This window comes from Nicotiana tabacum, chromosome 11 (assembly GCF_000715075.1).
Source record: "Nicotiana tabacum cultivar K326 chromosome 11, ASM71507v2, whole genome shotgun sequence".
NCBI classification, from domain to species: domain Eukaryota; kingdom Viridiplantae; phylum Streptophyta; class Magnoliopsida; order Solanales; family Solanaceae; genus Nicotiana; species Nicotiana tabacum.
Window position 1 is genome coordinate 37,650,311 of NC_134090.1, and position 25,619 is coordinate 37,675,929.

Genomic DNA, 25,619 nt, shown 5'->3' on the forward strand with positions numbered 1-25,619 from the left:
TTTTCCCTTTTTGATGATGACAAACTCTGTGCTTTTCACTCACTTAAGCCCTGTCAGAACTCAGCTTATTCATCAATACAAAGTTTAGATGGACCTGGTCCATGGTTGAGTTCCTTTGTCAGTCTTCAAAACTTCACCTTTACTTGGGCCAACAAATTCCCCCTTTTTGATGATGACAAACTCTATGATTTTCTCTCACTTAAGCCTTGTCAGAACTTAGCTTATTCATCAATACAAAGTTTAGAAAAATTCACTTATCATCAACGACCAGGTTAATTAGGTTATAAACATCACTTATTCAGAATATGTAAAGCACAATATCTCTTCCCCCTTTTGGCATCATCGAAAAGTTTCATAAACAAAGTGTGAGTCCCAGAATTTAATAATTACTCATGGCCACTGGGGCAACTACAAGTGCAATCATGGATCAATCATCAGTAATCAGGCAAACATATTTAAATTATCAAGGAAATATTAACAGTCAACAAGAGCAAAAATAGTAGATATCATTAATAGAAAATATGTTGCTACCACAATCCATAACCAAAAAGCAAAAATATTCAAAACATGAGCAAAAAGAAAGAGAAATCCCTAATCTAGGTCACTGGTGGTACTAGACAGGTTCAGGAAAGGAAAGCTAGAAATCCTAAGGCTTGGAGGAGCTAGAGGGTTGGTTTTGGGCTTGGAGAAGGTTCAGCATATTATGAAGAATCCCATCATTCTTCTCCTTTTCCTTGGTGAGCTCAGTTCTGAGAGCATCCCTCTCAGATTCAACCTTTGCTAAGCGAGCCTTCAGCCTAGCTATCTCAGCATCCTTTGCTCCACTCTCCTGCACTAGGGCTCTGACTTTGCTGTTTATAGGTGTCTTCTTAGATGAACCAGGTTCATTGGGAATGACAATGATTTCATAATCACAGACAATCAAAGTGTTGATTCCAAAGTGATCTTTGCTTGAGGCCATTTCCCACTTCTTCAGTGGCACTTTGCATCGATTAAGAACAGTAGTCAAAATGAACCCATAAGTAGTCAAAATTAACCCATTGATAACCCTGTCCAGCAGCTTGATCGCTGAGGTGCTCTTCCTATCCACCAGGAAACCTGCATAGTTAGCATCAACATATGCCACTAGATTAAAGTTACTACCTTTAGGGTACCAAAGGCAAAGATCAGTAGTGCCTTTCAAATATCTCAGTATCCTCTTGATAGCAGTCAAGTGAGATTCCTTAGGATTTGCCTGAAAACGAGCACAAAGACCTACACTGAAAACTATGTCAGGTCTGCTAGCAGTAAGATACAAAAGTGAGCCAATCATACCCCTATAAAACTTCTGATCAACAGATGAACCAGGTTCATCTATGTCTAATTTAGTAGCTGTTGCAATGGGTGTGTCTATTTCCTTTGATTCATCAATTTTAAACTTCTTAATCAACTCTTTTGCATATTTCTACTGATGGATCATGGTTCCATTTGGGTTTTGTTTGATCTGTAAGCCTAAGAAAAAATTAAGCTCACCCATCATACTCATTTCAAACTCACTCCCCATTAATTTGGCAAATTCCTTACTTAGTTTGTCAGTGGTTGCCCCAAAAATTATGTCATCAATATATATTTGTACTACAAGAATATCCTTACCTTTTTCCCTCAGGAATAGAGTACTGTCAATTTTACCTCTCTTGTAACCATGTTCAAGTAGGAATTTGGACAATCGTTCATACCATGCTTTGGGCGCCTGCTTGAGTCCATAGAGAGCCTTGTCTAATTTATACACATGTTCCGGACACTCCTTGCTCTCAAACCCTGGAGGTTATTTGACAAACACTTCTTCCTTTAGGTAGCCATTTAGGAAGGCACTTTTGACATCCATCTGATGAAGAGTAAATTCCATGTGTGCTGCAAAGGCTATGAGGGGTCTTATTGCTTCCAATCTAGCAACTGGAGCAAATGTCTCATCACTACTATTAATTTCTCCTGGCTGTAACCTTGAACCACCAATATTGCCTTGTTCCTTGTAACAGTTCCATCTTCATCAAGCTTGTTTTTGAAGACCCATTTAGTGTCAATTACTGATCTGCCCTTGGTCTTGGAACCAGATGCCAAACTTGACTTCTTTCAAACTGATTCAGCTCATCTTGCATTGCATTTACCCAATCTGCATCCTGCAAAGCCTCAACAACATTTTTAGGTTCAATAAGAGATATAAAAGCATCAAAATCACATAGATTCTTCAATTGTGATCTAGTTTTAACTCTAGAGGTTGGATCAGTAATTATGTTCACAATGGGATGAGAACTTTGATACTTGTAAGGTTTCACAACCAACTGGTTTCTATTTGATATTTCTCCCATGTTCTGTTACTGAGGAACATGCTCATGGACAGATTTCATTAGGGGATTGGTTTCAGTTCTTCTTTGTTCAGTTCCCCCTGTCAGGTTGCCCTAGATGGAAGAACCTGTTCCGTCACATGTTCTTTCCTTTGGTGTAGTTTTAGCTTAAGCTGTGACTTCAGTCAACTCTTTTACCAGCCCAATAGTTTCATCTTCATGTTCCTGTCTCTTAGAAAGAATGTTAGTTTCATCAAAAACTCCATGTATTTCTTCTACACACAAAGTTCTTTTGTTGTACACTTTATAAGCTTTGCTATGCGAAGAATATCCCAAGAATACTCCCTAATCACTTCTGCGATCAAACTTACCTAGGGAGTCCTTTATATTATTGTGCACAAAGCATTTGCATCCAAATGCCCTAAGATGGGATATATTTGGTTCTCCCTTTAAGTAACTCATAGGGAGTCTTCTCTACAAGAGGTCTAGTCATGCACCTATTTATGATATAACATGCAGTATTTACAGCCTCTGCCCAGAAGCTATGGGGAAGTTTACTAGAAAGAAGCATAGTCCTAGCCATATCTTCAAGATATCTATTCTTTCTTTCAACTACTCCATTTTGTTGAGGAGTTCTAGGGGCAGAGAAATTATGATCTATACTATTCTCATCACAAAATTCAGCAAACTTAGCATTTTCAAATTCAGTTCCATGATCAGACCTAATTGATGCAAGTTGATTACCTAGTTGTTTCTGAGTTTTTCTAACAAAGGCAGTAAACATGTCAAATGCTTCATCCTTAGATGTTAAAAACAATACCCAAGTAAACCTAGAGTAATCATCAACAAGTACCATCATATATTTCTTACCACCTCTGCTCAATGTTCTCATTGGACCACAAAGATCCATATGAACCAGTTCCATCGTCCTGGTCGTACTTACCACTTTCTTGCTTTTAAAAGAGGATCTTACCTGCTTCCCCTTGCACAAGCCTCACAAACTTTGTCTTTCTTGAACTTGATGTTGGCTAACCATATCACTGGTTTCTTGGAGACTAATTTGTTGAGTTGATTTAGACTTGCATGACCAAGTCTTTTGTATCATAGGAGGGGATCATTGTCCAACACACTCAAGCAAGTGAGTTCATTTCTTGAAAGAGTGGACAGATCTACAATGTAAATATTGTTAACTCTTTTTCCTTGCAAAACAATCTTGTCAGTGGTAAGATTTATCACAAAATATTTAGTAGAGGTGAATGCTACCAAGTTACCTCTGTCACACAGTTGTGATACACTGATTAGGCTATATTTAAAGCCATCTATCAAGTAGATATTCTCAATGGAATGTGAGTCTGTCTTACCTACCTTTCCAACCCCAATGATCTCACCTTTATTCCCATTTCTAAAGGAGATATTACCTCCTTTTATGATAACAACTAGTTCGGGAATCCAAATTAGAGTAAGAATTTGAGAAGTAAATATGGAAGCAATAACAACAAGGAATTGAACAACTAGAATTAAAGAGATGAAAATAAAGGATACGGGAAGAATTCAAGGAAAGAATTCCAAGAACTTCCAAGAACGCAAGTTCTATAGCCTTGACAAGATCAAAGTAACAACTTCTTGATTTATGGAAGAAATCAAACGCCTTTACTTAAAAAGCAAATCAAAACAATAGATTCAGATCTTGACCACTTTACGAGTAACTTGAGACAATAATTAATAACTAGTATTAATCGCCTTCTAAGAATAACCACAAAGGAATCAATGATATCATAAAAGAGAAGTTATCTTACTACCTTGAACTAAGAACTAGTAAAGGTTGAAAGATAAATCTCAAAGCACAAGTAACAAAGGTTCAAAAGAACTCTCAAAGTATGATATACTTAATCAATAAATGTAGTGTCTTATGAATGAGAAGAACTCCTTATTTATAGGAGTTAAAAGCACTTAAAATAATGTAGGGGGTTGCTAAAAAGTCATCTAAATTAGGTAGGGGTTGCTAGGGGTCACAATAGCCATCAAACTTAGGTAGGTGGGTCCTAAGGGGTAACAAAATCCATCAAAATTAAGTGGGGGGCGGCCAAATCCTTTTGGGGCAGATTTGGTTCTTAAAACTATTAGTTTGGGCCATTGGTTTGGACTCCAATTGGGCTCCTTTTGAAACACCCCCTTTTGGACCTCTTTTAAGGTCATTTTGAGCCCCATTAATGGACTTCAAGGGCTGATTTGGTAACCCAATCTTCCTCCTCTTGGACTTCAATTTGGACTACCAAATAATTGTAAAACTTGGACAATTCATCTCCTTTGGGCTTGAGCTCTTCCTCTACAATTAAAAGCTTCTTTATTTGTCATTGAAGTCTAGCAGCCTTTGCTTGCAACTCTTTAGCTTGAGATCTTGTAAATGGTCTTGGAGCTTCCAAAACTCTATCATCTCTATCATTGTCCTTAACTATATCCTTGTTCTTGATGCTATCATTCCCCCCTTCTTGAAAAGAATTCGTCCTCGAATTCGATCCTACATCAAACAAAGATAAGTCAGCAACATTAAATGTGGCACTTACTTGGAACTCACCAGGAAGGTCCAACTTGTAAGCATTGTCTCCAATCCTTTCAAGGACTTGAAATGGGTCATCTCCTCTAGGATGCAACTTTGACTTCCTTTTGGAAGGAAATCTCTCCTTTCTAAAGTGAACCCAAACTAAATCTCCAGGTTTAAAAATAACTTGCTTTCGTCCCTTATTCTTTCTCAAGGCAGTTTGCTCATTTTTCTTCTCAATTGCAAGCCTTGTTTGCTCATGAATTTTTTTCATCATCTCAGCCTTTGTCCTACCATCAAGATTAGCAATATCATTAGTTTGTAATGGTAATAAATCAAGGGGAGTGAAGGGATTAAAACCATAAACAACCTCAAAAGGAGACATACCTGTAGAAGAATGGATTATTCTATTGTAAGCAAATTCAATCATATGTAAGTGATCTTCCCATGAAGTTAATTTACCTTTCAAAGCAGCCCTCAACATGTTTCCTAAGGTTCTATTAACTATTTCAGTTTGTGGGTGACAAGAAGTAGAAAACAACAATTTAGTACCTAACTTCCCCCAAAACACACGCCAAAAGTGGCTCAAAAACTTAACATCCCTATCACAAACAATAGTTCTAGGTATACCATGAAATTTGACAACCTCTTTTACAAAAAGATCAGCAACATGTGAGGCATCATTAGTCTTTAAACAAGGAATAAAATGAGCCATTTTGGAGAACCTATCTACCACAACAAATATACTATCCTTACCATATCTTGTTCTAGGCAAACCTAACACAAAATCCATGGAAATATCAATCCAAGGTGAAGTAGGAACAGGTAATGGCGTGTAAAGACCATGTGGTAACACTTTAGATTTAGCTTGTTTACATTCCAAACACTGTGCGCACATTCTTTCAACATCTTTTTTCATTCCAGGCCAAAAGAAATTTTCAGCCAGTATGTCTAGTGTCTTTGGGACTCCAAAGTGTCCCATAAGCCCTCCACAATGTGCTTCCCTTACAAATACTTCACGTAAAGAGCAATTAGGAATACACAACTTATTTTCCTTAAAGAGAAAGCTATCTTGGAGGTTAAACCTCTCAAAAGGACTCAACTTACAATCTGCAAAAATTTTGCCAAAATCAACATCATTAGCATAAAGTCCCTTGATTTGATCAAAACCCATTAATTTAGAAGTCAGGGTAGAAACTAAGACATACCTCCTTGAAAGTGCATCAGCAACAACATTTTTTTTCGCTTGTTTGTAAGAAATTACATAAGGAAACGTTTCAATGAATTCAACCCACTTAGCATGCCTTCTACTAAGTTTACCTTGAATCTTCAAGTATTTCAAGGATTCATGATCAGTTTTAATGACAAACTCTCTTGGCCACAAGTAATGTTGCCATGTGGCTAAAGCCCTTACCAAAGCATATAGCTCTTTGTCATAAGTGGAATAGTTCAATGTGGCTCCACTCAACTTTTCACTAAAGTAGGCAATAGGTTTAGAATCTTGCATCAAAACAGCACCTATTCCTTTGCCCGAAGCATCACATTCAATTTCAAAAGATTTAGAAAATTCAGGCAATTGTAACAATGGAGCAAAACATAACTTTTCTTTCAACAAGTTAAAAGCATCATCTTGTTCTTTTCCCCATTTAAAAATCTTATCCTTTTTAATAACTTCAGTTAAAGGAGAAGCAATGGTACTAAAGTCTCTCAAAAACCTCCTATAAAAACTAGCAAGTCCATGAAAACTCCTAACTTCAGTTACACTCTTAGGTTTAGGCCATTCTTCTATTGCTTTGATTTTTTCTTCATCAACCTCAACTCCTTTAGAACTAACTACAAAACCCAAGAAAATCACACGATCCACATAAAAAGTACACTTTTTAAGATTAACAAATAAAAATTATTTTCTAAGAAATTCAAAAACTTGTTTTAGGTGTTCTACATGCTCTTCTAAAGTGTTAGAAAAGACCAAGATATCATCGAAGTACACCACAACAAATTTTCCATGAAAATCCTTAAAAACATGATTCATTAATCTCATGAAAGTGCTAGGTGCATTAGTCAAGCCGAAAGGCATAACTAACCACTCATAAAGCCCATATTTGGTCTTAAAAGCAGTTTTCCATCCATCTCCACGATTCATTCGAATCTGATGGTAACCACTTTTTAGATCAATTTTAGAAAAGATTTTGGATCCACGTAATTGATCCAACATGTCTTCAAGACGAAGAATAGGGTGACGATACTTTACCGTAATCTTGTTGATTGCTCTACAATCCACGCACATCCTCCAAGTTCCATCCTTTTTGGGTACCAATAGGACGGGAACCGAGCAAGGGATCATGCTCTCTCTCACAAAGCCTTTCTCAAGCAACTCCTCAACTTGCCTTTGAAGTTCTTTTGTCTCTTCTGGATTACTCCTATAGGCTGGCCTATTTGGGATTTGTGATCCAGGTACAAAATCAATTTGATGCTCAATGCCACGTAAAGGTGTCAATCCATTAGGAATATCTTCTGGAAAGACTTCTTCAAAATTCTGCAAAAGAGAAGAAATTCTACTTGGCAAAGAAGAAGTTAGCAACTCAGAATTAATCAAAGTCTCTTTATAAGTAAGTAGTATTATGGGCAGCCCCTCTTTTCTTGCATTTAAACACTCTTTGGTTTTTATATAAAAACTCTTTTTTTTTCTTTCCTTAACCTCTTTCCTCTCACCAAGACTGTCTATTTTTTCATTCAAACCCTTTTTTATCTCTTCTCTCAAATTGCTGCCCTCTCTCTCTTTCTCTCGGCCATCTCTCTTTTTTTCTAATTCTTGGCCTTCTTTCTTTTCTTTTTCCTCAAGCTCACTTTTTATCTCTCCCCTTGGTTTTCCCATTGTTTCCCTTAATCTCTTTTGATCTTCAAACACTTGAAAAGGAGATAAAGGTGCAAGAGTATTTCCTGCCATTTAGTTCAAGAGAATATTTATTCTTTCTTCCATCATGAAAAATATTCCTGACATACTGCCAAGGACGACCCAGTAAGATATGACAAGCTTGCATAGGTATTATCTCACAAAAAGTATCATCCTCATATCTACCAATATTAAATGAAAACATGCACTGTTTGTTTACCTTTAGTTCACCACTATCATTTAACCATTGGAGTCTATATGGAGTAGGGTGTTTCATGTATACAAGTCCCAATTTTTCCACAAAGTATGAACTCACCACATTAGCACAACTACCACTATCAATGATCATAGAGCAAGTTTTTCCCTTTATCCCACACCTAGTATGGAATATATTCTCCCTTTGTTCTTCACTATTGCTTGCCAAATTGATAGTCATAATCCTTCTAACTACCCCAATCATGCCCTCATTAGGTAGTTCTACATCATCTTCATCACTCACATCTCCCTCTTCTTCTCCCTCACCTTTTTCACTCTCATATCCTCCATCTTCTCTAAGAATGATGTTTCTTCTACTTGGACATTCATGCATCATATGTCCCCTTCCTTTACATTTATGACATTGAATAGAACTAGAAGGTGTAAAAGGTTTAGGGTTAAAGGTTTTACCTCCCTCTTTGTTCTCAAATTTACCTTTACCCTTGTCTTCTTGAGGTCTAGAAGAACTCTTCATCTCATGATATGGCCATGGCTTCTTGGAGATGGTGCTTGTCCGACCTTTCCACGAGCTAGTCTGCTTTCTTTTATTTTGATTTTCTATCTTTACACACAAATCAACTAACTCATCTATTGTTACATATTGTTGTAATTCTACTACATCAGCTATTTCCTTATTTAAACCATTTAAAAACCTAGCCATTGTAGCCTCTTCTTCCTCTGTACAATTAGCTTGGATCATAGCCATATCCATAGCCTTAAAGTACTCATCCACAGACATGGACCCTTGCTTCAATGTTTGAAGACGTTGTTGTAGCTCTCTTTGAAAGTGTGATGTCACGAATCTCTTCCTCATCACCCTCTTCATCTCAGCCCAAGTAGCAACTGGTGTTTGTCCTTCTTACAATCTGTCCCTAGCAAGATTTTTCCACCAAATAGCAGAGTCAGAAAACTCAACAACAGCAAGTTTAACTTTCTTACCCTCAGAGTAGTTGTGACAATCAAAGATGGCTTCAACCTTTCTCTCCCAATCAAGGTACAAGTTTGGGTCCCTTGTTCCCTTGAATGATGACATCTTCATCTTTATACTACTTATATTATTATCTTCTACTCTACCTCTTTGTCCCCTCCTATCTCTTCCCACCCTATCAAAATCAATATCATTAAAATCATCTATAGGGTTTTCTTGATTTACAATGAGAGCATGGGGTACATTTCTCCTAGCTTGGGGTCTAACATTATTTTCCCTCCTAAGTTCAGCTATTGTATCATTTTGATCAGCAATGGTATCCCTCATCTCTTGGAGTTGAAAATTCAACCTTTCAAATTGTTGATGCATAGCTTGCAAGGTAAAATCATTTCTTGCTTTGATTTCAGCTTCTTGGAGAACCCTTCATTCATCATCACTACCTGTACGCAACATCTTTAAAAAAAGTGTAAACTGTATCACAAAAATTAGCTCTTTTTTTTTTCTCGGAATAACCTTTGAACAAAATACTTTGTAGATTTATAATTAAACCCAACTCGTATGAAATTCTTAGTAGTAAAATTCAGATTTTTGGGGAACTAATGAAAGAAAAACCAAATCCTAGAACTATTAGGCTCGGTTGAAACATGACGCGAACAAAAAGGAAAGGATTATATGTTTAGATTAGAAAGAGTAAGAAAATCTAGGATCCCCTCTTCTTGTTTCCTTTGTTAATTTTTAGTAACAAATTAGATACAAAAGAAATATCCTGAAGAGCACGCAATTCTATTTTTTGTTCTAAAAACTGATTTTCATTTTTTTTTATCTTTTTTTCTTTTCTTTTCTTTGCTCTTAGTATTCAAGAAATCCCAAGACTTACCAAGAACGAAATCTTGATAAAACCGCTTTGATACCACTTGATAACAACTAGGTCGGGAATCCAAATTAGAGTAAGAATTTGAGAAGTAAATGCGGAAGCAATAACAACAAGGAATTGAACAACTAGAATTAAAGAGATGAAAATAAAGGATATAGGAAGAATTCAAGGAAAGAATTCCAAGAACTTCCAAGAACGCAAGTTCTATAGCCTTGACAAGATCAAAGTAACAACGTCTTGATTTATGGAAGAAATCAAACGCCTTTACTTAAAAAGCAAATCAAAACAATAGATTCGGATCTTGACCACTTTACGAGTAACTTGAGACAATAATTAATAACTAGTATTAATCGCCTTCTAAGAATACCACAAAGGAATCAAAGATATCATAAAAGAGAAGTTATCTTACTACCTTGAACTAAGAACTAGTAAAGGTTGAGAGATAAATCTCAAAGCACAAGTAACAAAGGTTCAAAAGAACTCTCAAAATATGATATACTTTATCAATAAATGTAGTGTCTTATGAATGAGAAGAACTCCTTATTTATAGGAGTTAAAAACACTTAAAATAATGTAGGGGGTTGCTAAAAAGTCATCTAAATTAGGTGGGGGGCTGCTAGGGGTCACAATAGCCATCAAACTTAGGTAGGTGGCTCCTAAGGGGTAACAAAAGCCATCAAAATTAAGTAGGGGGCGGCCAAATCCTTTTGGGGCAGATTTGGGCCTTAAAACTATTAGTTTGGGTCATTGGTTTGGACTCCAATTGGGCTCCTTTTGAAACACCCCCTTTAGGACCTCTTTTAAGGTCATTTTGAGCCCTATTGGTGGACTTCAAAGGCTGATTTGGTAACCCAATCTTCCTCCTCTTGGACTTCAATTTGGACTACCAAATAATTGTAAAATTTGGACAATTCATCTCCTTTGGGCTTGAGCTCTTCCTCTACAATTAAAAGCTTCTTTATTTGCCATTGAAGTCTAGCAACCTTAGCTTGCAACTCTTTAGCTTGAGATCTTGTAAATAACCTTGGAGCTTCCAAAACTCTATCATCTCTATCATTGTCCTTAACTATATCCTTGTTCTTGATGCTATCATTTTAGGTCCTCAAGTGAAAGGAAATGGTTCTTACTTCCAGTCATATGCTTTGAGCAGCCACTATCCATGTACCATATTTGGCTACTTCCCTTCACTTGGACCTACAAAATGAAATGAGGGATTAGTCTTAGGAACCCAAACTAGTTTGGGTCCCTTTCTATAGGTAAAGGGGTGAATTAAATTCTTTTTGGCCGATCCAGGCAGCCTATTTTTCTCTTGAACAAAGGTTCTGTTCTTTTGACTGCCTTTTTCTTTTGCAATACATTCACTTTTGTAATGATCAGCCTTGCTACAGTGTGTGCAGATTTTATTTTCAGGAAGTGTGATGTACTTGCTTTTTGGATCCCACTTAGGTGCTGGAGTCCCATAGCCAAGTCCTCTCTTATTGCTACTGTGGTGCTCTTGCAGCCAGGATAGTGCATCAGAGGACTTATTCCATTTGCAAGTTCTATCTAGTTCATGCTTCACCTTGCCTAGATATTCTTTTAGGACTCTTATCTGCTCATCTTTCTTGTACAACTCATCCTTCATTTTTTTTAGATTTTCTTCTAAGGTGAGATGTGTGTGATCAAATTTCTTCTTACCTGTTCCTAATTTCAGTTTTAAGTTTTTAAACCTAAGTTCTAAGACACTGGTGTCAAGTTCAAGAACCTGTTCTTTTCTACTATCACTTTCACTAGCCCTAAATTTCAAATTTTTGCACTTGGCTTTTAGGATCACACATTCCCTAGAGAGCTGTTCCTTCTCATTGTTTATGACCTCAGACTCATCAATGAAACCTAGCAGAGATTCAGATAACTTTTCTTTAGACCAAAATTTAATCTTGTCTTTGAGATGAATCATACTTACCTTTGGTTCATCATCTGATTCTCCAATTGCCATAAATGCTTGTTCATCTCCAGTTTCATCTTCTGAATCCTCACCTGAGATTTCTCCCCAAGCAGCAACCATAGCCTTTGTTGATCCTTTGTTCTTCTTGGATTGAACATATTCCTTCTTCCTGTTTCTTCGTTTAGCCCTTTCCTTCTTCCATTCAATTTCCCACTGAGGATAGTTATTGATCATGTGGTCAGTCTTCCCACATTTGTCACAGCCCTCGTTCTATTTTTCAGGAGCCCTTGGTTTGTTGAAGTTGCACCTCTTGAAGAACCCTTTCCTCTCATTAGGTACTTCTTGAAATCCCTTGTGATCATAGCCATTTCATCATCCTCTAAGTGCTGACCTTCAGCTATTCTGAGAGCCAGGCTTCTTTCCTTCTTGGGTGCATCCATCTTCATGGTTTGCCTTCTCAGTTCATAGGCAGTGAGGTTTCCAATCAGCTCATCCAACTTGAGAGTAGCAATGTTCTTTAATTCCTGAATAGCAGTGATTTTGCTTTCCCAAGTTACTGGCAGGACCCTTGTCAAGATCTTCTCAACCTTGTCTTCTTCAAGGATAATTCTTCCAAGAGACTTAAGTTCATTTGTTAGTGTTGTGAACCTTGTGTACATCTCTTGGATAGTTTCTCCTTCCTTCATGGTGAAATTCTCATATTGAGAATATAGCAGTGTTCCTCTTGATCTCTTTACTTGAGGAGTTCCTTCATGGGCCACTTGTAGAGTGTCCCAGATCTCCTTAGCAGTGGTACATCTTTGAATTTTCTTGTACTCGTTTGGACCTTGTCCACACACAAGCCATTTCTTGGCCTTGAAATTCTTTTCCCATTTCTTCAAATCTTCAGCAATACAGTCAGCTCTTGTCTTTGGCACGTCCACTCCTTCAGCATTCTTCTTTGTAGTAGCCAGGGGACCATTAGTAACTATGCAGAGTTCATAGTCTTCTCCTATAATGTGGTCTCTCATCCTGTTATTCCATCAGGAATAGTACTGGCCATTAAAGAGTGGAGGCCTAGCAGTGGATTGCCCTTCCCAGTTTCCAGGTGGTGCACTCATCTTGATCTGTTCCTAAGGTGTTAGCCTATTCAAGGATAACCTGCTTTGATACCAATTGATGTTTTAGACTTCAATACCACACAAGAGGGGGGTGATTTGTGTGGTACCCAATTTTTGCTTAACTTGATTATAGTTGATTATAGAAGGACCTAGTTCTTCTATGTGTTCCAACTAGTACTGTTGCGGAATAATAAATACAGAAAATAAATAAAATAGAGATTTTACGTGGAAAACACCTGGCTCAGAAGGTGAAAAACCACGACCTACCTTTCAGTAGGATTTTTCCAAACTCTCCACTAAGATCACTGAGCCAAAAACTGCTTTTACAAAAACTCTTCTATAAACCCAGGATTAACTCTAATCCCGTTGTTGCACACAGCCTCAACTGTTGCGACAACTTCAAGTTAACTCTAACTTAAAAACTCTACGTACCTAATACAATTGCTTCTAAATAAGTTGAAGGTACAATATAAAATCACATACTACAATTGAACTAGAATAAAAAGACAGACACTTGGAACTGGTCTTTTATCTGGTTCAAGTAGCTTCAGGTTTGTACGTTTGAATCACACATAAATTGCTTGCAAAATTGCCTTGCTATTTTGCTCTCAATTCACGTTTAACTTCTGCTTATGTGCATTACCTGTAAAAGAGAACAACACTGATATTTAAGAAGTTAGCAATCAGAGATTGACTAGGATACAGATGCTACTCTTCCATGGTAGAAGAGTTCTAGTTGTGCTCATGCTCTAACTCTATCCTTTTCATAAACTGTGCTCTCTTTGTGTAAGGAGTCTTTCTCCTTATCCAATATGCAACCTTTTCAATCATGATCAGGAGATATTACTTCTAATAAGTTAAGTTTATCTTCTTCACGTGCATCTCACATGTTTGGGTTGATCACGACTATGCTTCACAAGATGGACCTGGTCGAGTTCCTTTGTCAGTCTTCAAAACTTCACCTTTACTTGGGCCAACAGTTCTCTTTCAGTCAATGAGTTTCTCGAGTACAACGTGAATGGTATGGTTTACACCAATGACTCAGTTTCTATGCCACTCGTTGTTTTTGATACAATGCCTCACCAATATTTTTCTCTCTTTCTTCTCTAACTTGTTACACAGTAGATCTAGTAGAGCTACAATGTTGAGTCCGGAACCGAAATATTGTCTTTTTGGACTCAAAATATTATAGTGACCAAAATATATAAAACGTGGTTTAATACCACATTTTACTTTCACGGCCATTTGGGACGTTAAGGTAAAATGCAATTTAATACTGCCTTTTATATAAAGCGCAGTTTAAAACTAAGTTTTATATAAAACGTGGTAGTAAACCGCGTTTTACTTATTTGATATTAAGTACGCGTGGTATTGGACTTTGGATTTTGAAAGCTGCAACTTTTTCCCCTTTAACTGCCCCAATGACCATTTGTTGCTTGTCAACTTCTTTAATTTATTTGTTTGAGTTTTTTCTCCTTTAAACTTGACTACACAGATGCGTTAATTTTTTTTGAAGTTTTTGTTAGTTGTATATACTTTTCAACTTTGCTTTTTGTTTAATGTTTGTGGTTACAACGATATCCTAGTTAATTTAATTAGGGGTGTACAAAGAAAACCGACAATTTTAGTCATGTAATTAATACTCTCTTATTAGTCTACTTATTTTAGCATGACTTAGTACTTTTAGATTATTGGTTTAGTTTGGTCTTTAAATTTAATAACCCGACACAATTGGTTTGGTTTGGTAACTATAAAAATCTGAACCTACCTAACCTATGTACACCCTTAAATTTAATTGCACATATCAACTTATATTTTCATTAGTCTAGTGTTGAATAACTTTGAGCACCCCTTCGGTTCAGTTTAATGGTTCATAATATTTGATTTTTTTTAAATATCAAGAAGGAATTAACTTTTTTTCTTCACAATTATCCCTAGAGTAAAGAGCCTATTAGTATTTTATTATATTTTTAATGAATAAATTAATATTAATATGGCCAATTTTATTGTTAATTAATATTAAAAGATGGATTATTTAATATGTGCAAGAATAATTTTTTTTTTAGTTAAAGTGAACTGGGAGGAGTAATTTTTTTTGCTCACAGTATTGTACATTGTTATCAGTTTTTATTCATTTAGTATTTTCTAGAAACTTAATTTATGTGAACATGTTTACCGATATGCTTTTCTAGAAACTTATTTTCTTGATATCTAGAAACAAAAGTAAAACACGGTTTACTACTACGTTTTATATAAAACGTTTTGGAAAGTTTTTTTTTCAATTATTTATGTATTTTGAGTCCAAAAAAATAATATTTTGGTTCCGGGCTCAATGTTTGTTTGCAGTAAAACAAAGAAAGGGTATTTGATTCGATCAAAGTATATTTGTCTAAGGCTTAAAGATGTGTATAAATACTTTATAGGAGGCCGTTGCTGAAGAGATTTGTCAACCAAAGAGATTTGACCTTGGAAAGAAATTGCTTCTATCCAAGAATAAGGTTTTTACGGTTGTTCTTCCTTGATGAGAGGACTTTAATAGCTTTCCTTCTACATGTCTTGATAGCACTGGGTTTTCTCCTTGATTTGTGGTCCTTCCAGTAATAGCAGCTTGATTGATCATCTTGCAAGATCTTCGATGCTTCTTTTCCGCTACAATCAATCTCTAATTGATTTTCTCGCCGGATCTTTAGTTGTTTGATTGATTCCTTCCTTTTGAGTTCTTCGATCTTGGATGCTTTCCTTGAGTCCCTATACCAAAAGCAATTATATTATTTTTCATCATTAAAATTAAAACTTAACAATCTCCCCCTTTTTGGTGATGACAAAAAAATATATGTAAACACCAGTTGACTTCCCTGTATTTTACTCCCCCTCAATGAGTGCAGTTGACTCCCACTCAATAGGTGCTTCCTTTAGTCGACTGCTTCTACAGGATCTTCGACTCCCCCTCAATAGGTGCCGTTGGGACTTCTTTTAGTCAGCTTCTCCTGTAGTATCTATAGTCGACTTCCCTGCAATGGATGTACCTGTACGAATATACATATATACTTTCTCCCCTTTTTTGGCATCAGCAAAGAGGGGATAAGATAACAACACACAATATACTAAAACACAATTTATAACATGATATGCTTGCAGAATTATGGCAAAACAAAACATATTGTCTAAACAGCACAAACAAAAACACAAAAAAAAAATCATCCAACGACTGGTTATCCAGTCCAAAACAGCACAACAAAAAATATTGTCTTATACTTCCACATTAACGACGCAAGAAATAGGTAAGAGTGTTGCAAATCGCCTCCTTTAGTTGATCAAAGCTGGCATTGGCTGAGACAGTCACTCCATCAAGCCTGTCGTGTACCTCCTTGAATGCCTTGACTGCGTTTTCCCTAACCTTGAGAACTGCAACTCTTATCTTTGAAACATCAGTCTCTTTAGAGATTGCATGAATATCTCTAACAGTGGACTGAGTAGCAGTAAGAAGATCTTTGATGGCGGACAACTGATTGTCAATGGCAACTAGTTTCTCAGCAAGGTTAGGGACACTGGGACTATGATGGGAAATAGAGGGTTTGGATTTTGGATCAGGTTGAGCATGTTTGACCTCACCTTCTTGTTTCTTAATCCACGAGCCCTTCACACACATATACCCCATACTGGCAAACTCTCTGGAATTGTAATATTTTGAAATAGAGATGAAGGGATATTCAGAGATGGAAATATTATGAGCTTCCAGAATGTGAGTGATGGCCATGCCATAAGGTAGACTGGTGGGATCATCAGCACTTTCAATTATAAAATTGATGACCCAGGAGGATAGTTTGATCTTGAGTTTTGTCACAAGGAAATAAACAAGAAAGGTATCTCTTTGAGAGAAGGTGGAGAAAGAGCCAGTACGAGGAAACAGAGTAGTTGCAACAATGTGGGCTAGAACACGAGTTTCAAAGCTAACATCACTTGGATCTAACTGGTTCGGGAGAGATTCAAATGGAGACTCAGCAATACACTGTTTTGCTTGATCAAAAGTGATTTCAAAATCATCAGGACAGGAATTTTTGAAAATCATGGAAAAACCAGAACACTTACACTAGAAAATTGAATCAAACATGGCACAATCAAGAGCAATGCGCTTCCCTAACACTAAGGATTCCAACTTATCAGACTTACTAGAGCGAAGATTTGTATAAAATATTTTCACTAGGGGTTCATAAAGTTTAGGAGGGGGAACAGAAAAGAATTTAGACTTGCCCTGATAAACAACCAGATCTTTTACCTTACAATTTAGGGCTTCTATGTCATCAAGGTCGACTACCCTCTCATGAGCAATTGGCTTGTCTTTCAAAGCAATGAAAAAAATTCCTATTCGGAGTATTCCAGAAATTTAGGTCAGACTCTAAAGAACTAGAGAGATCTATTTTCGACTTCTTTTGAGTAAAGGATTCAGGGGGTTCTTCCGTAGGTCTTTTTCCTAGGGCTTTTTCTCCTAAAGTATGAGAATGATCTGAGAGGTCCGCTTGAGAGGAGGCAAAACCTTCCGAATGGTCGGACATTAGGTCTACTTGTTCTGGAGGTTGAGATGGAGTTTTTATTCTGGAGCGAGTACTCTTCCTGGTGGAAGCAGAAGGATTTTTTGAGTGTTTGGCCGTGGAAAAAGAGCTTTTGGTGAGAGAGTTTTCGAAGAGGGTTTCTAGGCGATGGGGACGGAGACTAAAAAGGGTTTTTAGGTATTAAAAGAGGGTTTCTGAGGTTGAGTACAAAAAAGAAAGGGATGTCAGTTGAACAAACGTGATGATTGGTTTTCCTTCTTTGAACTCTGTAACTGATGTGAAAAGAGAGGGAATACGGAGGCGCAATTAATTAGAAAAGAACAACAAAGTTTGAACATTAGGCATACAAAAAGTAATAGTAACACATGAGTCCTAATATTAATGATTAATGCAAATAATACCAAGTAATTCTCTTTAAAAACAAAATATGTCCTCTAGTAATGGCTTAGTAAAGATATCCACTAATTGATCAGTAGTTCCAACAAAAGATAGTTCTATAGTTCCCTTAAGAACATGATCTCTAATAAAATGATGCTTGATGTCTATATGCTTTGCCCTAGAATGATGCACAAGATTTTTATAGAGACATATCGATAGCACTAGAGTTATCACGCCAATTCCTTAGTCCGACAGGTGATCAAGTGTCACGCCCCAACCTCGGAAGGTGCGACCGGCGCTCAATCGAGTGAACCCAACTGAGCAAGCCTTACCATACACTTCCTACCCACCTCGATATGAATAAAGATACCATACTTTTGTTTATCCATTTAGACGGGGAAAGACAGCACATTCTACATTGATAGTTCATTTTAAACACCACATTAAACCGTAGATGAGTTAGTTTCCAAGATCCCCATAGAGTTACAATTTATAGGCAACATAAGTTTAGAATTACAACATGGTTCGTAGACCCATCCAACCCCCGCACATAACCCACACATATGTCTACGGAGCCTCTAGGATACAAAGATGAGTTTGACAACGCCGACAACAAGGCCCCGGCTATACCTCAAAAGTGAAAGTCCACAATACAAAGATATGCAATATAGCCCCTTGAAGGAGAAAGGGGCTCACCAAGATCTTGAGAAGAGGGATGCTTCGCTACACTCGACCGACACTATCCGCTATGGAGCCACCTACATTCATTTAAAAAAATGTAGCGCCCCCAGTAAAAGATAAGAGATGACCAACTCTAAAATAAGAGATGACCTTTAGGGTCATCACAGAGGTATTCATAAATATTAGTACAAACTCCAGCAAAATACTTATAGAAACACATATGAAGCAACAGATCATGTGAAATAATTGCCTTTTTGCTGACGATTCTCCAAAAAATCATCAGCAAAAATCTGTGGTATAACCCTAAGATTGGTAAACAACAGTTGCTATAGGAGTTACGCCGTCAACAAACTTCACAGAAAAATCTATCCAGAAATACAATCTCAACTGTAATAAAGATTGTGTATGAAATACAAATCATACCGATCACCTCTTATAGTCCACAATTGTTGTTTGATACGCACACGAGGGAGAACGAATAGAAGTATATATTATAAAAGTAGAAAACTGAATTGAGAAAACTGTGAAATCATGTTACTGAGAATGTAGAACAGAAGAATGCGTGGGTGAGGAGTTGAAATCGCGGTGAGAGATCGTGGGATAGAAGCCGAATTTGTAGGATTGCTATTTCTAGGGCAAATAAGCGAAGGAAAGGCGTGGGTCTGAAGCGCTGAATTCCCAATTCCTCTTTCTTATAAAAAATACAGTTTCTTAAAAACAGTAGAAACTATTGGTTCTTTAATTTAATAATATACCTATTTAATTGTTTTTAAATTCAAAATTTTAAAAAAGAAAGTAATTTCACCTAAACTAAATAATGGCATGGATTGAAGCGCTACAGTTTCCCAATAAAACAATAGACACTACCTTTTCTTTAAAATATAGAATAGCTAATTAATTATTTTCAAATTCAAAATTTAAAAAGAGAAACTACTTTTACCTAAATTAACTAATTTGTTCTAAAAAGACTACATGGCATTTATGCACGTGACACATGGCAAAATCTCATGGCTGACTTTCTTCCTTTTAAGTAAATATAGATTCTCATCTTACTCTATCACTTAACCATAATAAATTAGTAGAGTTTAATATAAACACTCAATACGGGTAAATTTTAATCCTCACTCAGTTCTATTACTTTACATTTGAGCTTGTCATTGATGAATTCATGTTATAAGCTCTTACGGTCTTACCAAATATATTAGGTAAAAGATAGTTTTATCTTCAAGAATGCACATGTTGATCATTCAAAAACACATTCAACTAGAAAAAGAGAAGAAGTGCCACACCATCAAATTACAAGCAATAAATTGAGAATTTCAAGTTAAGCATGTCTAAATGCCAATTATTTGATTCTTCTATCTCGTAGTTCTTTTTCATCCTCCGAGCTTCGTGAAATTCATGTAAATATGTGATCTCGTAGTAGGTTTCGTGCTTGAGCTAATTTTATAAGTTTATCATGTTTCAGTAGAATATCGTGGTGTAGCTATTGAAATCAGCTCTTGTTTTTGCTACTAAAAAGTTACTCCGTTACTTCATTACTTGTCATTTATGCATTTTGCACTCTTTTTACGAGTAAAAAGAGTGTTAAAATATACAAGTAGTTAATGATAGTGGTAAAATTGGAAAAATTAAGTAATCATCTCTTGAGTTGTTAAAATATACAAGTAAAAAAGAAATTATATTTTTAGTATACTGAACAAGTAAAAAATTGTATGACATACTATCTAAAATGTTAATACCAAATTTTAAGGCACTTTACACGGTATACCCTCTTTAAAGAACCCTTAACACTATATACTTCAATTATAAAATTACATGTAGTACACATCAATTAATTACCACACATATCCATTTAGTCAAAGGATAACAACTCATACCTAATAAATTTGTTCCCTAAATTAAAGGAAGCTACATATACAAAGCAAATCCACTCAAAATCTTACTTTATCCGTTTTAAACTTAGACCAAAATTAAAGAATAAAAAAGAGTTATCCATTAAACAATTTTTTTTTACTATGGGAACCTTTGTCGTTATTGAAGTTTATTTTCTTCCATACAATTTAAAAAATACAGTAAACTAATCGTTGCATACTATTAAAGTATGTTAATATTCCAAGTAAAATAATATATACACAATAAATATAAAAAGTATGTTTGATTTGAATACTGTATTCCAAATTAAAATATTGTGGTATGTTTGGTTTGAATATTGTATTCCAAATTAGAATATTGTGGTATGTTTGGTTTTTGAATATTATATTCTTTATTAGAATATTATGGTATGTTAGTTTGAATAGTATATTCTTTATTAATCAATTGTAATTTGGTATGTTTGGTTTGGATAATGTCTAGTACATTAAAATATTGTGGTATGTTTGGTTTGAATAATGTATTCTATTAAAAAATTATGGTATGTTTGGTTTGAATATTGTATTTCAAATTAGAATATTGTGGCGTGTTTGATTTGAATATTGTATTTTTTTATTAAAATATTGTGGCGTACTGGTTTGAATAGTATATATTAATATTTCTTTAGTTAGATACTGTATTCCAAATTAAAATATTTTTAACTTATTTTAACTTTTCTTTTGATTACATAGATGTAAGAGAAAAACAAAAAAAGATGAAATACTTCATCTAACAAATTAATAAATGGTAAAGAGGTATTGTCTTGTACAAAACAAATGCTCCATTTTTTCTTCCTCCTTCTGTGCGAACAGAGAAATTATCAGGATTCAAATTTTTCGGTGAAAATGAATAACCATAATTTTGTGGGATGCTAGAGTGTTTTAAGGGATTTATTAAGTTGGAGTGATAGATAATCTAGTCTCTTAAAAGGTGGGATTTGTTTAACGGCATATATATAATGATATTAAAGATGTAAAAAGTAAATAAAGTTTTATAAAGTAGGTATAGAATGTAAAATAAATATTTTAAATGTATATGGAGTTAATTGGTGTTTTCAATGGGTGCACCGCGTAAATTTTCCAATTTTAATTTGGATCATTTGGAGGGGCAAGTGCACAGATAGCTATTCTTAGGGATGCTATTTAGAGATTAGCCAATACTTATTTTGTCCTGAATTTTATAAATCCTAACTTCAGAAAAATTCACGATATTTTTATCTTGAAAAACTGAAATTTAGAATAAACTAGCTAATTTCTAAATATGAGCCCTTTAGAATGACTATCTAGTGTCATTTATACTCATTCATTTGGATGACCAGTCTTGCGAAAGTGGACTTTGGGCCATCAGGTGGGACTCTTCATTTAGTATGGGTTTTGTACCAAAAGACTCAAGCATATGAACCCGTTAGAGAAGGAACACAAAATTTCATCTTTTCAGATGCCAACAGAAGAAGAATTATCAGTGCATGCCAATCAAATTTGCACCTGTTTCTTTCTGCTGCTGCTGTTACTGCTGTGTGTGAGTGTGCGTTTTTCTGCCCACAAAAGCCTCTATTCTGCTTTATTATCTTCTGTCTATATGCATGGGGTTAGTTAACCACAAATATTTTAAATAAATTCCAGTTTCAAATAGTAATATAGAGCATGCAGATGGATATTGATCTAGTGAGTTTGCTGTGGCTATAAAAGGTGTATTCCCGTCTTCAGTTTACTTTTATTGTTCAAAATTGTTTTAGATGCTACAGGAAAAATGTAGCTGAACTTGTGTGATAAATAGAAAGAATTGGAATAATGCATGCTATCGGCAAAGTAACTTAAACATTTCCCAACTAAATGACAGGGTGTACATAGGTCGGGTTGGTTCGGATTTTACAATTACCAAAGCCGGCAAATGTATATGTTTGTAGTTAAGTATAAATATACATACAGTATACATAAATATACATATAATATACATATTATATATATAATCAGTGGTATATCTTTTGTATCTTTGGGCTAGCGCTTCGGCGGACGGGCCAAAAATGAAAAAAGAGGAAATAGGGAAAGGAAAAAATGACGCACCTTTGGAGAAGCACTTAAAAATTGTAAAAAATCAATCTTAAAACTTTGTCTCTCATTTCTAGAAGATCAAGTATATAAACCACTTTGATACACCGTTTAACAAGAATCATAATAAAAGATATATTTCAACTTTGAAGAATCTAAAAACAGTGTTTAATAGAATTAGCAGGAAACTATCTTACTGATTAGACAATGTTACCTGCAGAATATCCAATTGTCCCCCTCATTCCAATTGAACTACTCTGATTAGGATGATATTTACTCATAGCTTTTGAGAAGAATTTTTCTAATCCAAAATCAGCTATATGTGTTGTCATGTCGTTGTCGAGAAGGATGTTGTCCGGTTTCAGATCACAGTGCATGATTGGCTTGTGCCAATGGTGATGAAGATATTCCAGTGCACAAGCAACATCAATAGCAATGTTTGGTCTTTCGACTAGACCTAGGATCCTCACCTCATTATTTGAGGCATCGGCTCCTGGAGTAGGATGCAGCCAACTTTCTAAACTCCCACTAGGCATGTACTCGTAAACTAAAGCTTTAAACTGATTTCCTTCAAAATCACAAGTTTAACAGGCAGTATAAATCTTTACAAATTTCTATGCCTAATGTTTCTCAGGGCCTAACGTTTGGTTTGAAAATATGTTAAGCTGGGATTCTTTATGCTGGGATTAGTTACACTGAGATTAATTATGCTGGGATTAGTTATCCTTGTATTGTTTCTTACTGACTGTGTGGTATGTTGTATTAATCCTGAGACTGTCAATTTTATTATTTTATCCCGGGATATTATTCCACCTTCTGGCAAGTATAAGTTATCCCGATACTATTTTTAATCCTAGAATAACTTATCCAAAGATTAGTAACAAAAAAAGAGATAAGACGATACCAAGTTTTTATCTCATGATTGTTTTTGCTTATCCATCATATCAAACGACCCCTACAAGCATAGCCAAGGCATCGAACTTGTTGAAAAATGCTTCTCTCATCTGTTGCTCTCTCTTTTACCATCTTTTCTAAACTCTTGGTTGAATTTGTCTGATTTTGCATATTTCAAAAGAAATTGTCTGATAGCACTTTCTTGTCCTATCCAGGCCATGGGAATTCACTTTCAGGAGAATATACTTATGGACATCCTCAGCAGGTTACCTATGCGGTCTCTTCATCAATTCAAATGTGAACATTGATCCCTTAGCCTTACTTTACGATGAAGCATCTCAGTCATGCCAAGAATGATCCCAATTCCCAAAAATTTCTTATTTGTCAAATGTCTCCCAAGGACGATCTAGTTAGCATCAATTGTTGTCCGTTATCATAAGTTCAACAGTTGAGGATGTACAAAAACTTGATTGCCCTTAAAACTCTGAACCACAGTCTTGCAAAATCTGTTGTTGTGGTGATGGCTCGGATATTATGGAGGTTTATGATAGTATTGTTGAATACGACATAATTTTGCTATGGAATCCCTCCACAAGAGAATCAATAGTGCTTCCAAATCTAAAATTTCCGACTGAGGTACTTTCTTGTTTGGGATTGGGTTATGACTCAACTAGTGGTGGCTATAAGATCCTTAAGATTGTCGAGAACACAGGTGATGGTCGCGTAGTACCTAGTGAAATTCTTGTGCTGAAAAGTGGTTCATGGAGAAATATTGATACATCCTCATAGCATTCGCAGTGTGTTGTCTGGTATGCGTTCTTTGGCATTTGTTCATGGGGCATTTCATTGGATTGGTTTTTCAACAACTTTTGTTGTGGTTTCATTTAGTATTTCAAATGAAGTTTATGCAGAGATACCTTTGCCAGTGCAAATATGCTTGATGAGAGACTTCATTGGCGTTTCAGTATTGGACGAAATGCTTACTAATGAGGAGACAAACACTTTTAAGTAATGGGTAATAAAAGTTTATGGTGTCAAGAGCCTTGGAGTGCATTGTTTACTATAGTAGATCCTGGGATTTATATAACTATGCCGAGATATTGGTTTGCGAATGGTGAAGTGCTATTTTGGTGCTTTCATTTTCAATGTGGTTGGAATGTATTCAGGACATCGAGAGGACCATTTGTATTATGGTCTCAAGGTGGCATTCAGAATGGATTCGCTTTCACAGAAAGCTTAATCTAAAATCACTAACTTAGCATTTTCTTATGCATGATTTGAGGCACTTTTACTTTTTTTCACTTATCATGTTACTACGTTTTGTTCTTATTAGTTATCTATTGCTCGCCATTTTTTTTATTTCAAAATGTATTTACCATAGCTGTCAGTTTGCTTATTCCATGTTCTCAGAGAAACAGCAAGATCCATTTCTTTTCTTTGCTTAATAAGAAGTGATTGAAACCCCTCCTTTTACATATTATTGATTATCTAGTCTTATATACTAATTTGTACGAGTATTCTTCATCCATAGTACAGTGAAAAGGTTCCTAGCTGGATTGGTAATTAATACTCTGGATTAATTAGCTCGAAATTGGATGATTTGAGCTTTTTGCAGCTGCAATATCATAAAGGACTGATATTAATTTTGAGTTGTGAGCCGAGCTTAAGTGCAATATTATCTTAAATGCAATCGTGTATCTTTAAGGTTTGTGGTAGCTTATGTTGAAACTTTTGATACGTGAGATACAGTAGAGAAGACCACATGTGGTAAAAAGATTTATAGATGAGGTTTCGGTTAAATTACATGCTAACCCAGCCAAGAGAACTTGTGGATTGGGCAATGGCTTCAAATTTCAGTTGAAGTTTCTTTGAAACTGGGTGTCCTAGTTGTTGATAGATTTGTGTGTTTTTATCAGGTGAATTCAGCAGGTTGGATGACCTTGGAGTTTGTAGTGGCTATGATAACTATGTGCATAAACAACAAACTTTGTTATGTTGTAAGGTTATGTAGTTAGGTCACAGTAGCTTAGATCAGTAGTTCAGATAAAGATTAGGGGTGTCAAATGGGCGAGTTGGACAGATTATGGGCGGATCAAAATGGATTGAATCAATAAATGGGCGGGTCATTGCGGGTTGGACTAATTTTGAATGGGTCAAAATGGGTTGAATTAATAAATAGGCGGGTCACTTGGGCTGAGATGGGCTGGGTCAAGATGAGCTAAAATTTGGGTTATACCCAACCCGCCCAATCTCACCAAACTTTAATTAATATGTGTTATTTTCTTATGAATTGTATAATTACTAAACAAGACTTTTTTTTCTT

General features: G+C 35.7%; 1 pseudogene; it reads left to right on the forward strand.

Annotated features, from left to right (window-relative positions):
* The first annotated feature begins 23,162 nt into the window (after positions 1-23,162).
* Positions 23,163-24,758, forward strand: LOC142166513 (F-box/kelch-repeat protein At3g23880-like; annotated as a pseudogene).
* Positions 24,759-25,619: the final 861 nt, after the last annotated feature.